The sequence below is a fragment of the Suricata suricatta genome, chromosome 11 (assembly GCF_006229205.1).
Source record: "Suricata suricatta isolate VVHF042 chromosome 11, meerkat_22Aug2017_6uvM2_HiC, whole genome shotgun sequence".
In the NCBI taxonomy this organism is placed as follows: Eukaryota; Metazoa; Chordata; class Mammalia; order Carnivora; family Herpestidae; genus Suricata; species Suricata suricatta.
Genome location: NC_043710.1, coordinates 21,700,806 through 21,721,195, shown reverse-complemented (window position 1 = coordinate 21,721,195; position 20,390 = coordinate 21,700,806). Strand labels below are relative to the sequence as shown.

At 38.0% G+C, this 20,390-nt stretch overlaps 1 protein-coding gene across 5 annotated transcripts in view; it reads right to left on the bottom strand.

The window, feature by feature from the left end:
* Nucleotides 1–20,390, bottom strand: part of LRRC4C (leucine rich repeat containing 4C) — a 1,176,981-nt gene that overhangs the window by 9,322 nt on the left and 1,147,269 nt on the right. For 2 of the 5 annotated variants that reach the window (XM_029914596.1, XM_029914597.1), the window contains one exon: nucleotides 13,307–13,358. The exons of 1 other annotated variant lie outside the window; for it this stretch is intronic. The gene's annotated coding sequence lies outside the window, so the exon portion shown is untranslated. Of the gene's footprint in view, nucleotides 1–12,989; nucleotides 13,006–13,306; nucleotides 13,359–17,863; nucleotides 17,880–20,390 lie in introns of those variants that run through there. 2 more of the 5 variants (XM_029914598.1, XM_029914600.1) reach the window with 2 other exon arrangements.

Sequence of the window (20,390 nt, the reverse complement as noted above, 5' to 3'; positions counted from 1 at the left end):
AAGTAAAAATTGTACATCTATGTATTTTAAGTACTAACGCAAATCAACAAATTCAGTATTTAAATGCCATAAAACATTGTCAGAAATCATGGATAATCATGGAAAGTTTTAATAAGAGGCTTTGTAATTTTATGTAGGTCTTTAAAGAGATAAGCTTGCATTGAAGCAGTGTGGTGGCGGAAGAGGTAAGAGATTACTTGTAGAAAAAGAGGAGTAGGAGCATGAAACTAAAGGAAACTGACTTTCTAGAAGATCGCTTATGCTGCAGACAAGTCTGGTAGAAATTTGGATTCACTTCAATAAAGAGATTTAGGAAGAAACTAAGGATGGGAAGCCATCCCCTTATGTGGGAAAGGGTTTGATGGGAGATGAGAGAGCATTGTTTTAGAATGATCTGTCCTTGTGTGTAAAGGAAATTGGAGAGAGAAATAGTTAATGGAAAAGTCTCATGATCGGACTACTGAAATATATACAGGTTGAAATTAGTCAGCCCTAGTTGAAATCCATAGAGTATGAAATACCAATGAGGCCAAAATTAGCTTCTCTATGGGGTCACGTTAAAAAAATTACACCGTAGGGGCGCCTGGGTGGCTTAGTTGGTTAGGTGTCCAGCTTCGTCTCAGGTCATGATCTCACGGTTCGTGGGTTCGAGCCCCACATCGGGCTCTGTGCTGACAGCTAGTTCAGAGCCTGGAGCCTGCTTCGGATGCTGTGTCTCCCTCTCTCTCTTACCCTCCCCTGCTCACACTGTTTCTCTGTCTCTCAAAAATAAATAAAAAACATTTTTTAAAAAAACGTATTAGAAACGTTAAAACAAATCACTGTACACAGAAAACAGGATATCATTTTGGAAACTCTGATGTGCACAAGAGAGAGGCATCTCTGATCTCTGGTGCTGCTCATGTCTACTCTATAAATTGTACATGAAGGACTACTAAACAGACATTCAATTTTGGTTCCCTAATGACATATTACACTTTCCAACTTGAAACAATGCTGAAGCACAGAAAAACCCAGCAACTTATACTAGCAAAACCTAGAGGAACAAAAAACAGAGAATGAAACGAGCAGGGTTGAAAGGTTGGCTGAGTACTATTGACTATTTGATTTATGACAGACTGGCTTCCTCTGAGTTGCACCTTTCTGAGTGGGAGTGATGGTAATAACATTACTAAATAGACATTGTGAGGATTACATGAATTAAATGCCATAGCATATACTAAAAACAAATCCCCAAACCTACCCCTCACCTCCAAAAATGCCACTGCCACACACCCAGCTGCTCAAAGCAAAAATGTAAGAATCTTACTTGACTTTTTAAAAAAATTTATTTATATCACACACAACACTATTCATCTGCTGCTACTACTAAAATACAACTGGATACATCTAACTTTCCTCCTTGTCCCTCTCTAGGCCAAATCCTCTCCATTTCTAACTTGGGCCGCTGAAATATTGTCTTACTGGTTTCTCTATTTTTGCAATTGCCTTCCTACCTCCAAACAGCATTTAAAGTGAATTTTTAAAATTCTTCAGTTGAAATGCTGCTGTTAGCTCCGTATCATTTTAGAGCAAAATTGCAAACTCTTTTGGTCCCCAAATCACGATCTTCTGATACCTGCCTGCATCTCATACCTTTCAACTTTTCTGCATCTCTTTTCTCTCTTCCATTGTTCCTCAAATACTCCAAGCTTGTTCCTCCCTCAGGACCTCCGCAGTAGGGTCCCCACTGCCTGCAACACATGTCCTTTGTTTTTTGCATGGTTGGTTTTCCTTGTCCTTCAGAACATCCCCAAGTATTCCTTCTCCAAAGTTGTTTCTTGACCACCAGCCTAGGGAAGCACCTCCGTCAAAGTCAATCACATCACCATATTTACTTTCCATTATAATACTACTCACTGATATTTTTCTCACATACTTAGATACTTATCTTCTTACTGCTTGTCTTGTCTGAGTGGAATGTTAAGTTCCATGGAACAGAGACATCTCTGTCCTATTCAGTAGTTTCCACTTGGAATAAGGTACCTCAAGTATTTGTTAAGTGTATGAAAGAATGAAGAAATGAATGAACTGGTGTTTAAGCTCACAGAAGCAGCCTGTAGATAGTTAAGGCTATAAATTCATTGAGAATCTAAATGCCGTCACATTCACTAATTGATCACTAATTGATCCCTAGCATATAGTAGAACCCAAATCATGTAGTAGGGATTTCGTCAATTTCTGAAATGATGCCTGTCTCATTTTCAATGATTTTCAAAGAAGTCCTTCCTCCAAAGAAAAGCTAGGGAGCACAATGCAATATAAAAGTCATTGCATTGTTCTCTTACTCTCTTTTTTATGTTTGTTTGTTTGCAGGGGAAGCCTTCCTTATTTCTTTATTTATCTATTATTGTCAATAGCAGCCCTGTTTAAGTTTGGCCAAACAATGCCCTCTGCTGTATGTGCCTAAAATAACATGACGGCCTTGAAAATTCTAATGTAGATAATGCATAAGTTGATTTCCTGATTTGCTTCTTCATATAGTACCTACATGTACTTCAAAAGTAAGGAGGTTTGACTGATTTTCCAGGTCACTCCATTGGATGAGACCACTTAGAGCAGAGAATAGGAATTTGTATGGCAGAAAGTCAAGTAATCTTGAAATCTCCTTTAAAATGGAAGAGCATCTTGATCACCACATTTCTGCTTCTAGAACTCATTTGAATCACTGATTAGAAAATCCATGGGTGAAAAAGATCTAATTCTTCTGTCACAATCCTTCAGATTCCTTTGGATTCTAAAGATGGAATAGGCAAGGGATTAGGGTAGGCAGTCACAGCTCCAACTTTGTCTTAGCTACAAAAAGTCAAATCTACTTTATGTTAGAAAAGCAAAACCAGAAATGCAGCCAATGACTTGGCAAGACTAAAAATAAAATTAATTTGTTTTTTCCTGCTTGTGTAGTCTCACATGATGCAAGAGAGATAAACATACCTGGCATGAAGTTTCTGGCTGTTTATGAATCCTTTTGATCAAATTCACTCTTTGATATTTATTATTTATGAAGAAATGAAATATAGATGGCTGACTTGTTTCTCAAATTAAAGGGTGGGATTTGCGGTGTTGAGGGATATGTTTGTATTTTTGTGATAGATGTTTGCTCTGTTGGTTTTGTGAAATGCATAACCAAAGAAAAAAGCTTAAAACCTCAAGCTCCATATACTGCTTGATATTTCATTCTTCAAGAAATGAATTCAGACTGTTCCAATTATCAGAATGTGTCTGCTTATAACAATGCCTGGTTCTCCATTGTACTAATATTTTTAAGTCCAGAGCCTACCAGTGCATGAACACTTTACTTCTTTCCTTTTCCTTTTAGTTTTTTCTCTCTTCTTAGGTTCAGGGGTCAAGAAATGATTGACGTATACACATTATTCTTTATCTCCAAAATTAGCGCTTTTTTTCTCATACTTTTGCTGGGGGAGATCTACACAGTAAACGTTTATAGATTTAGTGTAACAAGCCACAGGATCCCAGGCAACTGCAGTTCCGGAAAGCATAACCCACCCATAGTTCCCATTTGCTTAGAGAATAAAACGTAAATCCCTTACTGCCTCTACCCACTAGATGCGATGCGAGCAGCACCCCCTGTTGTGATGATCTAGTTGTCTTCAGACATTGCCAAATGTCCCCTGGAGGGCAAATTTGCCCTCTTGAAAACTATTGCCTTAGTGTGACACGTAAGACACTCCATGATGCTGTGCCATACTGCTTTCCCAGTCATACCTCCTACTGCTCTCCATAATACAGTCTAGGCTGCAGTCTGTTTCTGATTCTAAAAATATGCCTCCTACTTTTCCTCTTCAGAGACTTTCTCCTGTTTTTCCCATGGCCAGGAATGTCCTACACCAGGTTTTCTTTCAAAAGTATACCCAATCTCAGAGCCAACTTTACAATGCCCATATCTATTTGACCTCATTGGTCTTACCAGCTGGTAGTAACCTATCTTTCCAGAAGTGTCTCTAATGCTAAGATTATGACATTTATCAAATCTGTGTTTGAATCTAAATGTTTGGGTATATATTCAATCTATTTATCATGAACTTCTTGAAGACAAGAACTGGATGATGTCTAGGCATGCAGAAAATATTTGTTGAACTGCATTACTGAATGTAACCCACATTTTAATTCATAGTCAGGGGCCAAGATGATAAACTAATTTTGTAACAACAAATAAAGACCAGTATGAGAACCAAAAAATTAATAAATAAATGTATAAAATGATATACACCTTAGTATAAATGATAAGGGGGGGAGGGTTTCAATAATTACTCCTTGTCCCCCCATACACACAAAAATGTATAAATAAATTAACTTTGTGAAAACAAGATTACCCAAAATCAGCCTATAAATAGATGATTGAAAACAACAGACTCAGTAAAAATTTCTCTTTAACAGCAATAAGCTGTATCCTAAATATTACATCCAGACTACAAGCCACAGTGTTTATACTACATCTATCTATCTATCTGTCTATCTACCTACCTACCTACCTACCTCCCTCCCTCCCTTTCTATAGATGTATATTAAATGAAAGAAGGAAAGACAGAGAAAAAGAGAGAGAGAAAGAATGAAAAAAATGAACAAAAGAAAGGGAAAGAAACTCAAAAAATGTTGGTACTTATCAACTTATCAAAACTTAGCTACTTACATAGCTAAGTGAAGGGTAATGGAATATAGAGATTAAAAAAATCAGATTTAAAAATGTGTGTAGTATTCATCTGTGAAATGCCTAGAGGTTGGATACTCTGATTTATATACTCTATTATTGTGAAGATACATGAGTTAATATATAAAGAAAGATTTAGAACAGTGCCTGGTACACAGCCAATACTGTATGAACATTTGTTGTTGTATTATTGTTATTGTTATTTGTCTAGTCCTGGTGACAGCTGAAGTCCAATTATGGAGAATGATTGATACATCAGGCAATTACAATCTGATGCTAAAGCAATTTGAATTATACAATTTAGTTTTTTTAGTTTGATTTCTCATCAACCATCTTATTTAATTATAATGTTTTCCATGAAAATGCATAGTTCAATTCAAGGGTTCCTAAGAGGCTCACAAATGAATTTCAAACCATTTATGAATCTCTTTAAATTAAATGCAAATTTTTGTATAAATGTGGAAATTGTATATTTTATAGGAAGACTATTCACTGGTTTTGTCATCATATTCTCAAAGAGATTTATGACTCCAAAAAAGTTTAAGTTCTCTACATAAAAAGATTTGACAGACTGAAGTACTTGAAGTGTCTGTTATAGTTTTAGCTATAATTTAACAAATTGGCACTCTGCTCTCTATATTCATTTCTTATGTGTTTATAAGTGTGACTACAACTTTCTCATGAAGAGCTACCAAAATCAAATTTCTGTGAGTATGAAACTAAGGACCAGTCCCATGTCTTGAAAAATTCTTCAAGATAAATGCCCATTGGTTGGGAAAGGTCTTAGAGTGCAGTCTTCCTTGTGACAATGATTCTTACCACATACATTATTAACACTGGTATTCAGGTGATAATTTGTCACTCCATATGATTTTTTAAGGTATTTGTGTCAATGTAAGAATCAGGATGTGACATAATGAAATGGGGACTTCTCTGATCCAGAATTGTCCCTCATCTAGCCATAGGTTATTCCTCAAAGGCTAATGCACTGAGGGTATGTAACTAGATTTTTAATGTTTATCTACCTCTTAGGGTATTTGGGGTAATTCTGACTGATGCCAAAAGAGTAAATATCTTGCTTATTAATATTAGTGAAGACCAACTATAAAAAAACAGTAATATTCCATTACAACTAATATATCCAAAACCCCAACAAGAATCCCCCTCCCACATTCATGCAAAATCTATTTTTGAATGAGGTTAAACTGCAGACATTGGACACATGTTTTAGTTTCCTCAAGATGGGCAACGGGATGATGTTAGGCTTTCAATTTGAAAAAGGGAATACAAAGAAAGCAGATAAAATAGACTTAACATTTCAAATTATGTTTAATTGACGTATGAAAAAGTATTTTTTCTCCTCATGACACTCTTCTATCAGTCCACAGAGGCTAATGATTATTCTTTTATATATTTATATTTTACATTAATATTTAAGTATTTTTATATCCTGTTTAATGACAGGGCAAGTAACTACAAAAACTTTTGAAAATCTAACAAGTCCATCTTAAACATAAGCCCTTGGCAAGGCAGGTAGAGAAGGATTTGATTTCAGGAAGTTGGTAATGCAGTTAATGACCTTGCCTCCCAGGCTTTCTTTGGATTGATGACTAGCTAGGAGGAGTTGATAGCCATTAACCCTCAAGCACTCATTAATCCTTAGGAAATGCCCTGTGCAAGGTCATCATTGCCTTTTATAGGTTGAAAACAAACAAACCAACAGTAGCATCCAAAAGGCATATAGATTTTTATAATGAGTAATGCAATTTAAATTGCCATCCAAGGGAATCTGCAGAGAATAACTACCACATATAGAGGGCCATTCTGATTTTAAAATCACCTTCCAATGTTTTATCATGTACTTTCTTCCCTGTTTATTATTAAACAGTACAAAACCCAAATTTCCTAGACAGTAACCAAATAGACACATACACATATATATCTCCCCAGGCAAAATACTTGTGGTGTTTGGGATTCATTTCACAGTAGGATGCTGGGAAAGAGAATCTCAAAGTCATTTCAGCTCTAATAATAAATGATTCTAAGTGTGTTCATCAACACTGCCTGGTCTTTACCTGTGAGGGAACCCCTTCTACTCAGTAACTCCCATCACTGATCATTTGAAACACTGGTGCTGAGTCAAACCGAACATAAACAACAAAGTCATGAACCAAAGCCAAAGTGGTGTACTGAAGGAACACCACGGTGGTTGTGTGGATAACTAGAAGTCTGGTGTTCAGAGGGAACCAGCAAGGTTTGGACAGTCAGGGAAAGCTATGTGGACATGGGTTTTAGTGGATGTGGATTTGGCTAAGCACAATTCTCAGTTGTTGACGCCCAGGACTAAATGTCTCTCCCTGTTGCACATCAGGTATCTCACAGTATAGTGGGACTCATAAGGAGTAATAAAAAGGGATTTTAATATAGCAGAAAGCGCTAGAGAAAAATGCACAACATATTTAAGGAGGATACAATAACAGATGGAAGAAGAAAGAAAGAGAGAAAGAAGGGAGAGAGTTTGTTAGAGAAGAGGCATGTGGTTGGTGGGAAATGTATGAAAGTGAAAAGGAATGTAGGGCAGAGAGGCACAAGATGACTCCTGGGAGGAATCTATACTGAAAACCAGTGGGAGAGAAGGTAGGGTAAGTAAAATAATGCCAGATTGTGAAAATCGGACCAAAGAAATTTAGATTCTGTATTAAGTCATCAGATGGGTTGTAGGGACTTGATTTTTCTCCTTGTGTTGGAAGGGAATAGTGTAATGGGAAGAGAATGTAGGGAAGAACAAATTTACAATAGTATAGAGCATGGATAGAATAGAGTAGATTGCATGGTCTGAACATCTACTAAGAAATTATTTCAATAATCAAGGAATAGAATAATGAGGGCCTGGATTAGGCTCTGCTTTTTTGCTAAAATATAGGCTGACATGACATTATGATTTTCACATCCCTGCTCTGCAATCCTTACTCTGTGAGACTCCCTTCCTATTTCACCAGCTTCTTTGATTCCTGACCCATGACCCGCTGCTCTGACTTCTGTGTATATTTCAGACTCCCTAAAGTGTCAGAGCAAGTCCCGTCCATCAAGCCCTGGCTCCTGATGAAGATCTCAGAGCCACCACCTTCCAGTTTTCAGTATGACTCAAGACTTTAATAAACTCACCAAAATGACCCACAAAAACCTGATAAGAAAACTCTCTTTAATTGAGTCTGTGTTTATGAGATCTGAGCAAGGGGAGGAAACAGAGTAGACTCTTTCTGTGATTTCCAGGCGACGTCATTTAATCAGAATGCAGATAGCAGGGATGGCCTTCTAATTGGAGCTGGAGCTAGTTTCAAGTAACCTCAACACTGTTAACATTGCATAATGAGGAAACCTTGGTGATGACATGTCAGATAATGGGAATGACTGCAATCAGTGATTTCTTTGTGTCCCCTTAATGACCACAAAAGAGGGAATTATATGGCAGATGCAGACATTTGGAAATTGGATTTTTAGTTATTTACTTAAGGCAGTCCTCATTTTGCTTGGTGGCTTGTTAAACATAGGTCATGCATATTGGAACCAAGTTCTCTTTTTTGCACATTCTCTTATAACAGATTTGTTTACAGTTACCATGGAACCTTGCAAAATGAAGACTCAGTTCCAATGTGAACAAGTTTCAGTTAACACAGTACTGTGCAAAATAAGAACTCCTGATATTATCTGGTATTTATTTGCTTACAATGCATCATTTCCAAAAGCATATGGGGGAGGGAAGGGAAATCAGGAATATACATGAAAATCAATAAGGAACTGGATCCCCTATGGTATCTTAATGGAATAAGAAAGGGAGTCTGGGCATGCCCCTATTTAAGTCATTAGTTAACTAGTTTTTCCTTGGTTGGTAAGGAAATTTACTTCTTGGTTACTTTTCCTACTATCTTTCTTTATTCTTTAAAGGATGCACCTTAGGAAGAATAATCCAAATGAACAATCACACGGATGATCGTCAGATTCTACTATAATTATCAAAGATATTGGTGACACTTATGCAGATTTAAATTTTCTCTACCCTTCTGTAAACTGAAGACAGAATGAATAGTTTCTATTTCCATGCCACAGGAATACTAGAAAGATAAAGTTTAACCAAAAATAAGTGTAACAGAAAGCAAAATCTACAAAATGAGGGTAAATTATGATATGGTTGTTACTTCTACACTCCCCAATCATGCTCCAACTGCCCTGTGAACAGAAATGAAAGGTGGAGAGAGATGTAGGCAAAATTCTAAGATTGGTAGTTGGAAAATTTTTTGCTGACAGGCAAAATCAGGCTTGACACCTGTTTTTGTCAATAAAGTTTTATTAGGATACTTCCACACCCATTCGTGGGTGTATGGTCTATGGCTGCCTTCACATTAAAGTGCCAAATTGTGTTGCTGTGATAGACTATAAGGCTCACAGAGTTCAAAATCCTTACTCACTGACCCTCTACAAAAGTTTGCTGACCCTGCTTTGCAGTATCTATAAGAATTCCTTTTCTTACTCACTCTCTTCAGCCCCAAACCTGTGAAGAAAAATTATTAAAATGTCTATTTATAGGTAACTTTCATCTCAGAAATAAGAAAGAGATTCAGTAGTCCTAAGTTGGCAATGATTCTATGTGTCACATAACACAGTGAGGAGCCCTGAGCAAAAGAGGAAGTTCCACAATACAGCCGGGGTGTCTGTGGGACAGTTACCTGTTTGTACGTTTTCACCACTTAGTGACATACTACAGTCTCTGTGTGTCCACCCAGTGGCTTCAGGGATTCTCTTATTTAATTTTAAATAAACTAACACAAAATGGAGAGAGGAGCTTAAAAGGGTTCTTTCAAAGACAACACAGAATGAGCATTCTCATAATAAGGCAAGCAAAGATAGGCACACCACAGGTAAACATGGCAGAGCTAAGCTTTTCTCTCCTAGTACAAACTTCGAAGCTTTACAACAATTATGTATTAAAAAATATTCATTCTGATTAATCCTGTGTATATATGCATGTCCATGTGTGTGGAGTGGGGTGGGTAACAATTATGCTCTCCAGCAATCATGTCCCATCATACTCTTATCCAAGCTGTTTACCCTCTTGGCTTCTCGTCAGTCTTTTTTCCCCACTCCACTCGACCCCACTAAAGCCTACTGCTGTGCAAAATCAGTGCCTCTTCTGTCCCTGGGATTAAGAACTGTATTCTGCATTCCCCTGGGAGAATGACCAGAAAATAGGTCTGTGAGAGAGAAACTTTGTAACTGCCCTCTCCTTATTTCTTCCTCTCCCCCCACTTCCTGCTCAAAGAGTCTTCCTCTTACCATTTATGGGGAAGATGGATTAAAATCTGCTGGGTTGAAGCTTTAAAACCAGTGAACATAGAACCCAAATTAAAATAATAGACGGAGAGTTTTAATTTTAAATGGAACTCCAGACACCCAGGTAAAAACTCCATTTCCTCTTTCACTATCTGGAGATGTGGTCAATAATTCTGAATTTCATTGTCCCTAATCTATAAAGTGGGTGTGATATGTTTTGTCTTTCCTTTCTCAATATCAGGGTAACTTTAGACAGTTTATGAATTGTGAATGGTTTGTAACTTCTAAAGCTATAAATATTAGGGGGTCTTTGGAGACTGATCATTTTTTACTTTGAATCCATAATGAAAACAAAACCAATCAGAAAGGAGAGGGAGGAGGGAGAAAGAAAGAGTACAAACCACAGTGTTCTGTGTGGCAGACACTCTGCATACTTTACATACACAATTTTACTTAATTCTAGTAATAAATGCAGTTAATAGATGTTGCCTATTTTCTGCCACAAATCACACAATTAGTCACTAATCTCAAGTCTGTCTTAATATACCCCTTTAACCATTGCACTGTATGGATATATATTCTCTACTAGTTACGTTTCTTTGGATAAGCAATTTACTCTTTTGGCAACTCATTTTCCTCATTTCTAAAGGGATGAAGAAAAACACGACTCCCACGGTGTACTGGCTGCATTATTGAAACTAATCCTGGGGCGCCTGGGTGACTCAGTCTGTTAAGTGTCCGACTTCGGCTCAGGTCATGGTCTCAAGGCTCGTGGGTTGGAGCCCTGCACCGGGCTCTGTGCTGACATAAAATGTTGGGGCCTGGAGCCTGCTTCAGATTCTGTGTCTCTGTCTCTCTCTGCCTCTTCCCCATGCATGCTCTGTCTCTCTCTCAAAAATAAATAAACATTAAAAAAAAATTAAAACTGCTCCTAATGAAACACTGTTTCTTAGAAGTGCTTATATTCATTTTGCCTTTGACACACCAAGACAGAGCACCTGTGAGCTGTAATCAGGGCTTTTGCACCACCGGGTTGTGGGATCTAAACTTCAGCCCTCAGCAACAGATCCATTTTCCCTTCCAGCGCATGGCCTGGCAATGAATTCTGTGGGATTAACTAAGACAACCTCAATGCAAGCATCTAGCATATCTGGCACACAGTAGGTCCACAATATATAGCATGTTTTTTCCCTCCCTAAATAAATTCCTTCTTCCTCCTGGAATATGATCAACACAATGATTTCATGCTCCAGTTACAGGACTGAGGAGAAGAAACATCAGTTTGGGCTGCCTAAATCAAGGAAAAGCCACAGCGGGGGTAGAAATGTGGCCCATGATATATAGCCTGCTGACTTCCAACTGGCAGCCAAGAGTTCCTTCTTATCAGCATGTGCTTCCTTGGTAAACTTCACTCTCAATTCTTTTGTTTTTGAAGAAAAACATTTCCAGCTAATAACACAATTACACTTAAGTATCAGAGCTCATTTTAGTATTATTGCATTTGTTAAATCTAACTGAGTCCAAATTACTTCCTCATTGCTAATAAGAGAAGGGGGAGGAGGAGCAGGGGGAGGAGAAGGGAAGGAGGAGGCAGAGGAAGACCAAGTGGGAGTGGGTTTCCAGGGTTAAAGGAAGAGAAAGAGATGTATACACAGAGTAACGGGAAGACAGAGCGATAGCAACACTGCATGTAGCATCAAGTCCAATGAATGTCAGTTAAACTTGCTGCTCACGGTTTCTATGGAAACCCCTTAAGTTAAGAGCGGAACACAGACATTTTTTGGACTGCAATTCACAAGCTATTTATTTAATTATGATGAAACATGAGACTGTTAGGAAGAATACTATTATCATACTTGTAGCATTTAGAATTCAACGAATAGGTACGGCAAAATAAAAAGTTAAAATTTTTTTTTTAAATCATTACCTTCATGTGAATTGCATGCAAATAAAATGCATCTTGTTTTCACAGGACTTCATACATTATTTCCCGCAGGCAATCCCCAAATTAGCCAAATGACATTCATTAAAAGGGAGTTCTTCAGAGGCCTCATGCCAATTATACCCCCCCCATGCCCAGTGAACAAAACCAAGGTCACAGCATATTTTCAATTAAACCCAGGATAGCACCAAACTGCAGCCCAGCTAGAAAAGCAAGCACATTATTACCCCATAGATCATTTTTTGAGCAATGAATAGGTCTCTGGTGTTTTTCTATTTTATAGATATTTGAATATAAAAATAAAGAAAATTGCTTCAGATTAGCTTTTGCCTTCCAAAATAAACAACCACTTTCAGGGCATCACTCCTGGTGGCCCAAAGAAGAAAGACTGGAAGCCATCACTTCTCTGTCCCTGATGGTTGGAAAAGGTTTGCTTAGCCTTTAATTTGGCCACAGGGAACCCTGTGATTGATGGACTCATTCATACTCTTGTTCTCTCACTAAATGGACATGTAGTTTCTACCTACTGTATATCAGGCACTGTGTTGGGACAAGGGAGGCAAGAATATTAAATCCCAGTCCCTAGCTTAATTATGGACTTTTTAGGACGGAATGCATTAATTTTACTGATAAATATTTATGGAAGGACAAGTACGTCTCATAGGCATTAAACTAAACAGATCAATAAATCCAGGATCCTGTCTTCCAGAAGATTACAATAAAATGGAGACAAAAAGACACATTGTCATAAGTCATACACCAAGGAGCGGGAGGTCCTGCCTGCTGCCTCACGATTCCTCTGTGTGTACAGATACGCTACCTATGGACGCTGTACTTCAGAAGGTAAACATGTTTGTGTGTACAGGATGACTGGCTGATGGACCAGGGGTGGCGAGGGAGCTCTGGGAATATTTCTACAGGGGAACCACATTTCCAGATCTGTCTATGAGCCACCCCTGCCCCTATAACATCTTCAGTCCATCAAGTGTAACTGAAGGAGGAGGCACTCACAAGAGAAGTAGATCCCAAGGAGAGTCATCTCTGGTGTCAAGCTGGTAACATGAAGGCTGTTTCTAAGCTGGCAAAGAGAAACATATAAGAAATGTGCAAATATGACCCAGTGAATATGTCTTTTCTACTAGGCTGCAGCCTATTTTTTGAAATTCAGCAGTGGTTTGCAGTCGCTGGGCTTCCCACAAGTTGCCGGTGCTAGTAAGGCAGTCATTGCTGTTATTGGATTTGACAGGGCATCATGCGCCACGTCACATTAGCTGCTGTTGTAGTGTTCAGCATATTGTGGCAAAGATTGAGCATGAATCATCACCCACCTAGCTCTCCATTGTGGTCTCTATGCTGTAAACAGGCAACGTGTTTGCCAATCTAAAAAAATAAAAAATAAGAAAGCATCCATTAGAACAATTCAGCACATTTCCAGACCTGCCACCACCACCACTGCCACGGACAACACTGGTGACAATATTTATTGAATTGCCACTGTATTTTAACATTCTCCTGGGCAGAGAGCCAAGGCAGCTATTTTAACCACTGGACATTTTGAACAATGCATTTTTTAAGGCCAATGAAAAAATGCTATTTGGAGTCAGAAGACCTGCAGTCTACAATTGGTTCTGACTTATCAAATGCATGACCTTCAACAAGTCACATTTTCTCTCAGATCCAATGTCTTCATCAAAACCACCACTTAGGATCAAGTGAGAGAATATATTTTGAAGCTGGACAGGAAATAGTTAATCAGAACACACTGAATTACTAAAGTCAAACAGCATGTTAGGACTTTGAAAGAGGCATCAGCTGTCAACTCCAGTTGTTTCTTTCTCCACACCCTAAAACAAGAGAGATACCAACATCTCCTTCTCCTACCCATCCCAATTCCTATCAATTGGCCCTCTCCCAACATTCCTACAGCAATGGCAGGTTACAAGGTAGAATCTGAGCTTGAGGGCCACACAAGACTTGGAGCAAAGAAACGTAAAGACATAGAGCTGATATTTTGTAAAGCATCGTGAAGAAAACTAAAGAATCTTTAATTCCCACAAACACAGATATTTACAGCCAAAGCTTAGACATATAGTTGGTGCTATACAAAGTGGAAACCCTGGGCACGTACAGATGGAAAAAGCCCACACAATTAGTAATCAAGATCAAGGGACTACATGGATATTGAAATCACCGAGATTCTATCAAGAGTAGGACTGGAAAGAACAGCAGGGAGGCAGGTGTTAGAATTTTCAAGGAATGAGGAGGAGTGAAGTGTGGGTCTGATAGGGACTCCTACAAGGAGGTGTTAGCAGGTGGCATAGTCTGATGGTGTGAGCTCCAAAGTGGGGCACTTTACTGTGTTAGATGGTTTTGTTTGGAACAGAGAGTGCAAGTAAATGAGCTTCTCAAACTTCAAAGCAATATACCACTAGTGAGTATTATTATTATTACATAAGTAAACTGTCTATAATGAAATTTTATTTCAGAGATGATTGGTGGATTTTCTGTTATTGGTTTTAAAAGATGTGTAATTCAATCATATGGAAACTTGCCCCAAATGTCATGGTTTTAAGAACTTCAATTAGGACACATAAAATGGGAGTGACAAGGTAACATGTCAGGCATTTATAAAAATGTGAAAGCAAGGCAGTGGGTAATAATCCATGTGTGTAGAGGAGGTAAAGAAGTGGGAGGAGAATACTCATGTTCATTATTAAATTAAGTAGCTAATTCTCAGTTCTCACATTAGACAAAAATTAGCATTTGACATAGTGACCACCCTGCTCTTTCTGAAACAATGCCTGCACTTGGCTCCTGGGAAACCACTCTCTCAATCTGCCTGTCTCATTGGTTAATCTGCTTTACCTCCATCACTAGTTGTGCTTTATCTCTTGGTCTACTAAGCCTTGGAGTGCACCAGAGCTCAGCTAGTGGATCTATTCTTTGTCTATCCTCACTCTCCAAGTGATCCCAAGGTGGTCAACAAACATATACCCCCAGCCTGCAGTACAGACTTGTACATATAACTGCTAAATTGAGACCTCTATTGGAGGCATTGAAAATCAAACTGTCCAAAATAAAACCCTTGATTCCAACTGGATATCCATCACCAATAAAGACTTTTCCAAGAAAAACTGAGGCATTCATGAATTCATTCATTCAACAAAAAATTTAAGCTCCTACCATACGCCAAGCACTGTTCTGGAGATCACCCTCTGAGTAGCTCAGACCAAAGTCCCCTTGAATCTCTATTGTTTCACTTCATCCTCACTACTGCATCCTGTTACCTTCTACACCCTATCCCCTTGACATTCTATTGCCTGTACACTGGAAATCCTGTATCAAGAATCTTATCACTTCACTTCCACTGCTACATCCTACTCCATTTCCTATTTGTTTAATTCAGTGATTCCTATAGACTGGGCCAATACCTGGTGTCTCTGCATCTCTTTGTGTGCTGCTTCTTGTTTTTTGGGGCGTCTCCCCCAACACAGTGGAGGGATCCTATCAGAATGAGAGTCAGATTGCATTCATTCTGTTCAATGCTCAAAGGCTTCTTATATCTGTTTCCAGTAGCCTATGAGGTCATTTATATTTTTGATCTATATCCCTCTTGCTTCTTTGATCTTATCCTGCTACAACTATATCTCCTACTCCTTTCACCCTGGTCACTCTGGTTCCTTGCTATTCCTCCAATGTGCCAAAAACAGTGCTACCTCAAAAAACTTGCAGTTGCTATCCTTCTGCCTGGAACCTTATTCACCCAGACAAACCTGTAGTTATGCATGCATATTACCATGGTACCACCTTTTATCCAAACACATGCATGCTTTGCTTCTTCACTTCTTCCAGGTCACCTGCTCAGAAAGGCCTTTTTTGGCTATGCTGCCTAAACTATACCCCTTTCCCACATAGCTCTTAATCTCCTTATTTTAATTATTTTTCTTAATAGTATTTCTCACAACTGGAGATAATGAATATGTATGTATGTGTGTATGTATGTATGTATGCATGCATATCTGCCTTTTCCAATACTGTGAGGTCCCAGGACATGGAGTCTATTGAATTTGTTTACAGTTGGAGCCCCATCAATAGTCCAGTTTTACAGATGAGGAAACTAAAGCCTAGAGAAGTTAAGTGCTTCTCTGAAAATGTCTCTGCAGAAAATGGAGATTATCAAGCAGGAAAGGCTGTGCAAAGATGGAGAGGATGATAACTCCAAATCAGAGCATGTGATAGGGTACATATGTTAAGTCAATGAATTCTGTTACTAGATGTAGTAACTTTGTGACTTGGGCAATTTTATTGTCTTTTTAGACTTAAATTCCTTCATCTGTAAAGTTTAGGTCCAAATACAGAAGATTGTTTGTTATGAACATGAAATGAGGTGATAGTCATACACCACTAAGCCTGGCATGTTGTAAGCTTTCAGATAATAGAAAAGATTATTGTTATCTGAGAGTTTCATTCACTATGTATAAAACTGCTCTACTGACTTGGGGAGTAACTAAACAATTCACCCACTTTTATAAAATGATTATCTCATACTGACACATGTACTCATTCCCAAATACATGAAAATGCCTACAAATGGGAAAATATACCACCTTGATCTTTTAGGTATCATCAGAAAAATAAGATTGGTAACAAGAAAGATGATGAGAATTTTACCATTAAAGATTAGAGAATTTCTTCATATATATTATCCTATCTGACCCTCATAATTACAGGAGGTGGGCAGAAATAGGTTATATTTTTTCCATTTTGCAGATGAGAATGCTAAAGTATAAGGAAGTTAAGTAATATGATCAAGTTTCAAGAAGACAAGACTAATATATGATCATTGTTCATACAAGGAGTTAAGTATTTAGAGCCCTAAGCTACTGCTCTCTCCAATATATAATCTTTTAACATGAACAAGCTAAGGGAGGGAAAGATGTATTTATGCCATTAATCATTACAAGGTTCTCTAAATTTGTAGAAACCTGCTTTTTTGTGCTTTTTTTTTTAAACACATTGCACCATATGGGAATAATAAAAAGAATGTTTATTGAGCAATTATCAACTATTGTGTTAGCCATCCATGATGTACTTGCCTACTATGTCTTTCTGCATCATTGCACACAACATCATCTCTTGGGATAGGCACAATATTCCATTTTATGCACACGCACAGCCCAGTTACTGCCATATAGTATGTGCTGAATAAATGTTTCTTGAATAAATGAATGAAATATTGAATAAGTGAATGGTTATATACAGAAAAAAACAACTGAACATACACCCAGAAATGAGTTACACAATCCATCAGTATATAAAATCATAGAATTATAATATTCATAAGTATGTAAAATTATAAAGTTGCCATATTCTAAATAAATAACTATTGGTGTCGGCAATTTCATATGGTCCAGGCTAACAGTTTCCAAAGAGGGACAGTGATTTTGGAAATGTCCAATTTGTTAATCAAATTTCTGGAATTTATGGACTTCCTTTCAGTTTACTTCTTTCATGTACCAACCAAGGGAAAAAGAGGCAATAATTTCATTTTAATGCAAACTTCTTCTAACTTCAGATGGTCAATCTGTGGAACAGTAATTACAAACAAAACCAGAATAAGGGCATTCAGCACTGAGTTATAAAAGGTTCATTTTCTATTGATTACCTATAGTAGGGTATAGGTAATAAGCACACAGCAGACAAGATACTTGCTCTGCTGTAGTCTCAAAATTCAATAGTACAGCCGTTTGTACATCATGGAAAACCAAGGTGTCCATGCTGTTTTTTCTTAATAAAGCTGCTCAAATATTATTAATTCTCAATAGTTATATTCTGACTTGCTCCTTTGTCATCTGACTTGCCCACAGAGAGAGTTAACCACTTACATATAATTTTTTCCATAGTGTTTTCTTGATTGCACCACTTATCACCATGTGAGAACCAAGACGTCCTATTAATCGACTGCCACAGGAGAACACAGTGTTGGGAACACACACACAAAATTTAATTAAAGGGAAGTGAGTATCTGACATAGAGACATGCATATAAAATATACTTTATATTTTATATAAATATAACATTTTATAAATATAAATAATATATATATTTTTATATACTACTTAAATATCTCTTTAGCTGCTAGTGGTATCCTAGTTTAACACTGCAGATGAGGTTGTGTGGGAACAGGAGATGGTACAACAAAAGTGTCCTTGATTTTCAAATAACAGCATCAAGTCAACCTTCTTCTCTAAGCGATCTAAATCTATGGTCTGAAAGGACACATGATACTGTGGTCTGTGTAAATGTGGCATTTATCTTCATGAGTGTACTGATGAAGAATGGATCAGGACTGGCACAGTCATGAGTGACTTATCCCTTTCCTCCTCACAAGTGAAGATAAATGACACAAACTATCAACCACCATGCATTATAAATATTTTTTTTATTCCACATTTATTCCCACAGAAACATACAGGAGACCTTTTCTTCAACCTGATTGTTTTTTGTTTTCAAAATATACAGCTAACAATAACAACTGAGAACCTTTGGGAAAGTCAGAGGCCATGAAAAATGCTAAAATAACTTCTATAGGACAACCTTTATCCCGTGAGGGGATATGTCAACAGACCTTATCTCTGGGAACTCTAAAATGGCTGCATGCTTCCAAATAGGATTTCATGGGTCTCTGCCTACTGTCATTAAGCTAATATTATGAGAAATCACAAAGACCCTCCAAGGATACTGAACTAGATCACTCTTCCACCTGTGGAAAATTCACTAAGATGGTGGTTCTAGCAGAGTAGCTTCCAAGACCTCCTGCTCACACAGTAGTCCTTCTTGGTTTATTTATTCTCATGATATTCATTATTCTCAGATGATATGCATTCCTTAACTTGTGAATTTGATTAGGATGTCCTCATTAAGCTTCTTAAATGGCTGGTAAGGTGGACAGGATACAAAAGGCTAAATAATGGCATCATCAGGGATGTTCTCCCCTCCCCACCCTCATAGCTAGATAACATGGGTACTCAATGTCAGCCTACTCTTGGATATGGCTTCTTCTAGGTTACAATTTGTAGTACCATTGAGAGCATATGGGATCATTTTAAGTTAATGAACTTAAACATAAACCTAATTTGAAGCTGGCCCTATTCAGAAGGTTCTAGTCCCCTAGATCTAGTTCACTAGAAAATTACATCTAGATTATCAGAAAGCCAAGTCTTCTTTTCACCAGAGCAATTGAGAGTCATAATCTTTGTCTCCTCTTACCCATGCCTGACTTTTCCCCAATGTTGTGAGTCCTATTTTCCAGTTAATAGTGGGCAATGGACTCCAGCTATAGGCAGAATAAATCCTGGCCATCTTCTTAGCCTCACCCACACACTTCATCTCATGATATCATTGTTCTGGATTTAGCTCTGATCTTATGCTCCAATAGCTTATACTGTATATACTACTTTGGGAAATAGTACCAATTTAGCCCCAAGACCAGGCCTCCATATGTATCTGTGATCTCTTAGGAGATTTTTGTCCTCTTCTGTAAATCTAAATCTTTGGTAGTGTATCATAACCCAGATCCCAGGACCTCAATGACTAAGGACCTGGCTTGTTTCTTAAAGTTCTAGTTATGCAGCATATCACCTCAATCCTTATCATATTAATAGCCTTCTGCTATATATCTCATTCAACATTAATTAAATGCTTACTGAATATCAGGGACTATTCTAGACACTCAGGATTCTGTAGTGGGTCAGATGGTGAGAAACTCTCACTTCACAGAGCATCCCTCTTAGCGGTTAGACAGATAAACCAGGAAAGATTAGGTAGAGATAAGTATTGGAATGAAAATAAGAGAGTGACAAGATAGAGAATTACTGAGGGGAAATATTACATTGATTTGGTCTAGTAAGATCCCTTTGCAAAAGAAACAGTTGGAGCGCCTTGGTGGTTCAGTTAATTAAGCGTTTGACTCCTCGTTTTGGCTCAAGTTATGATCTCATGGTTGGTGAGTTTGAGCCCCACATGAGGTTCTGTGCTAGTGCTCTCTCTCTCTCTCTCTCTCTCTCTCTCTCTCTCTCTGCCCCTCTCCTGTTCTCTCTTTTCTCAAAATAAATAAGCCTAAAAGAACAGAAACACTTAATGACAAAAGAGAACTAGACACAGAAAGATCTAGAAGAAAACACTGCAGGCAGAGAAGGCAGCTAATGGAAAGGCTCCACGTTTGAGAGAGTGCTGCTGCAGGCTAAATGTGTCCCCCCTCAAATTCATATGTTAAATTCCAAAGTTGAATGTGATGGTATTAGGAGGTGGGCATTTGGGAAGGACTTAACTTAGGTTATTAGGATGAAATGCTTCTGGATGGAATCTGTAACTTTAAAAAAAAGAGGCTTCAGAAACCTCTGTTGCTCCTTC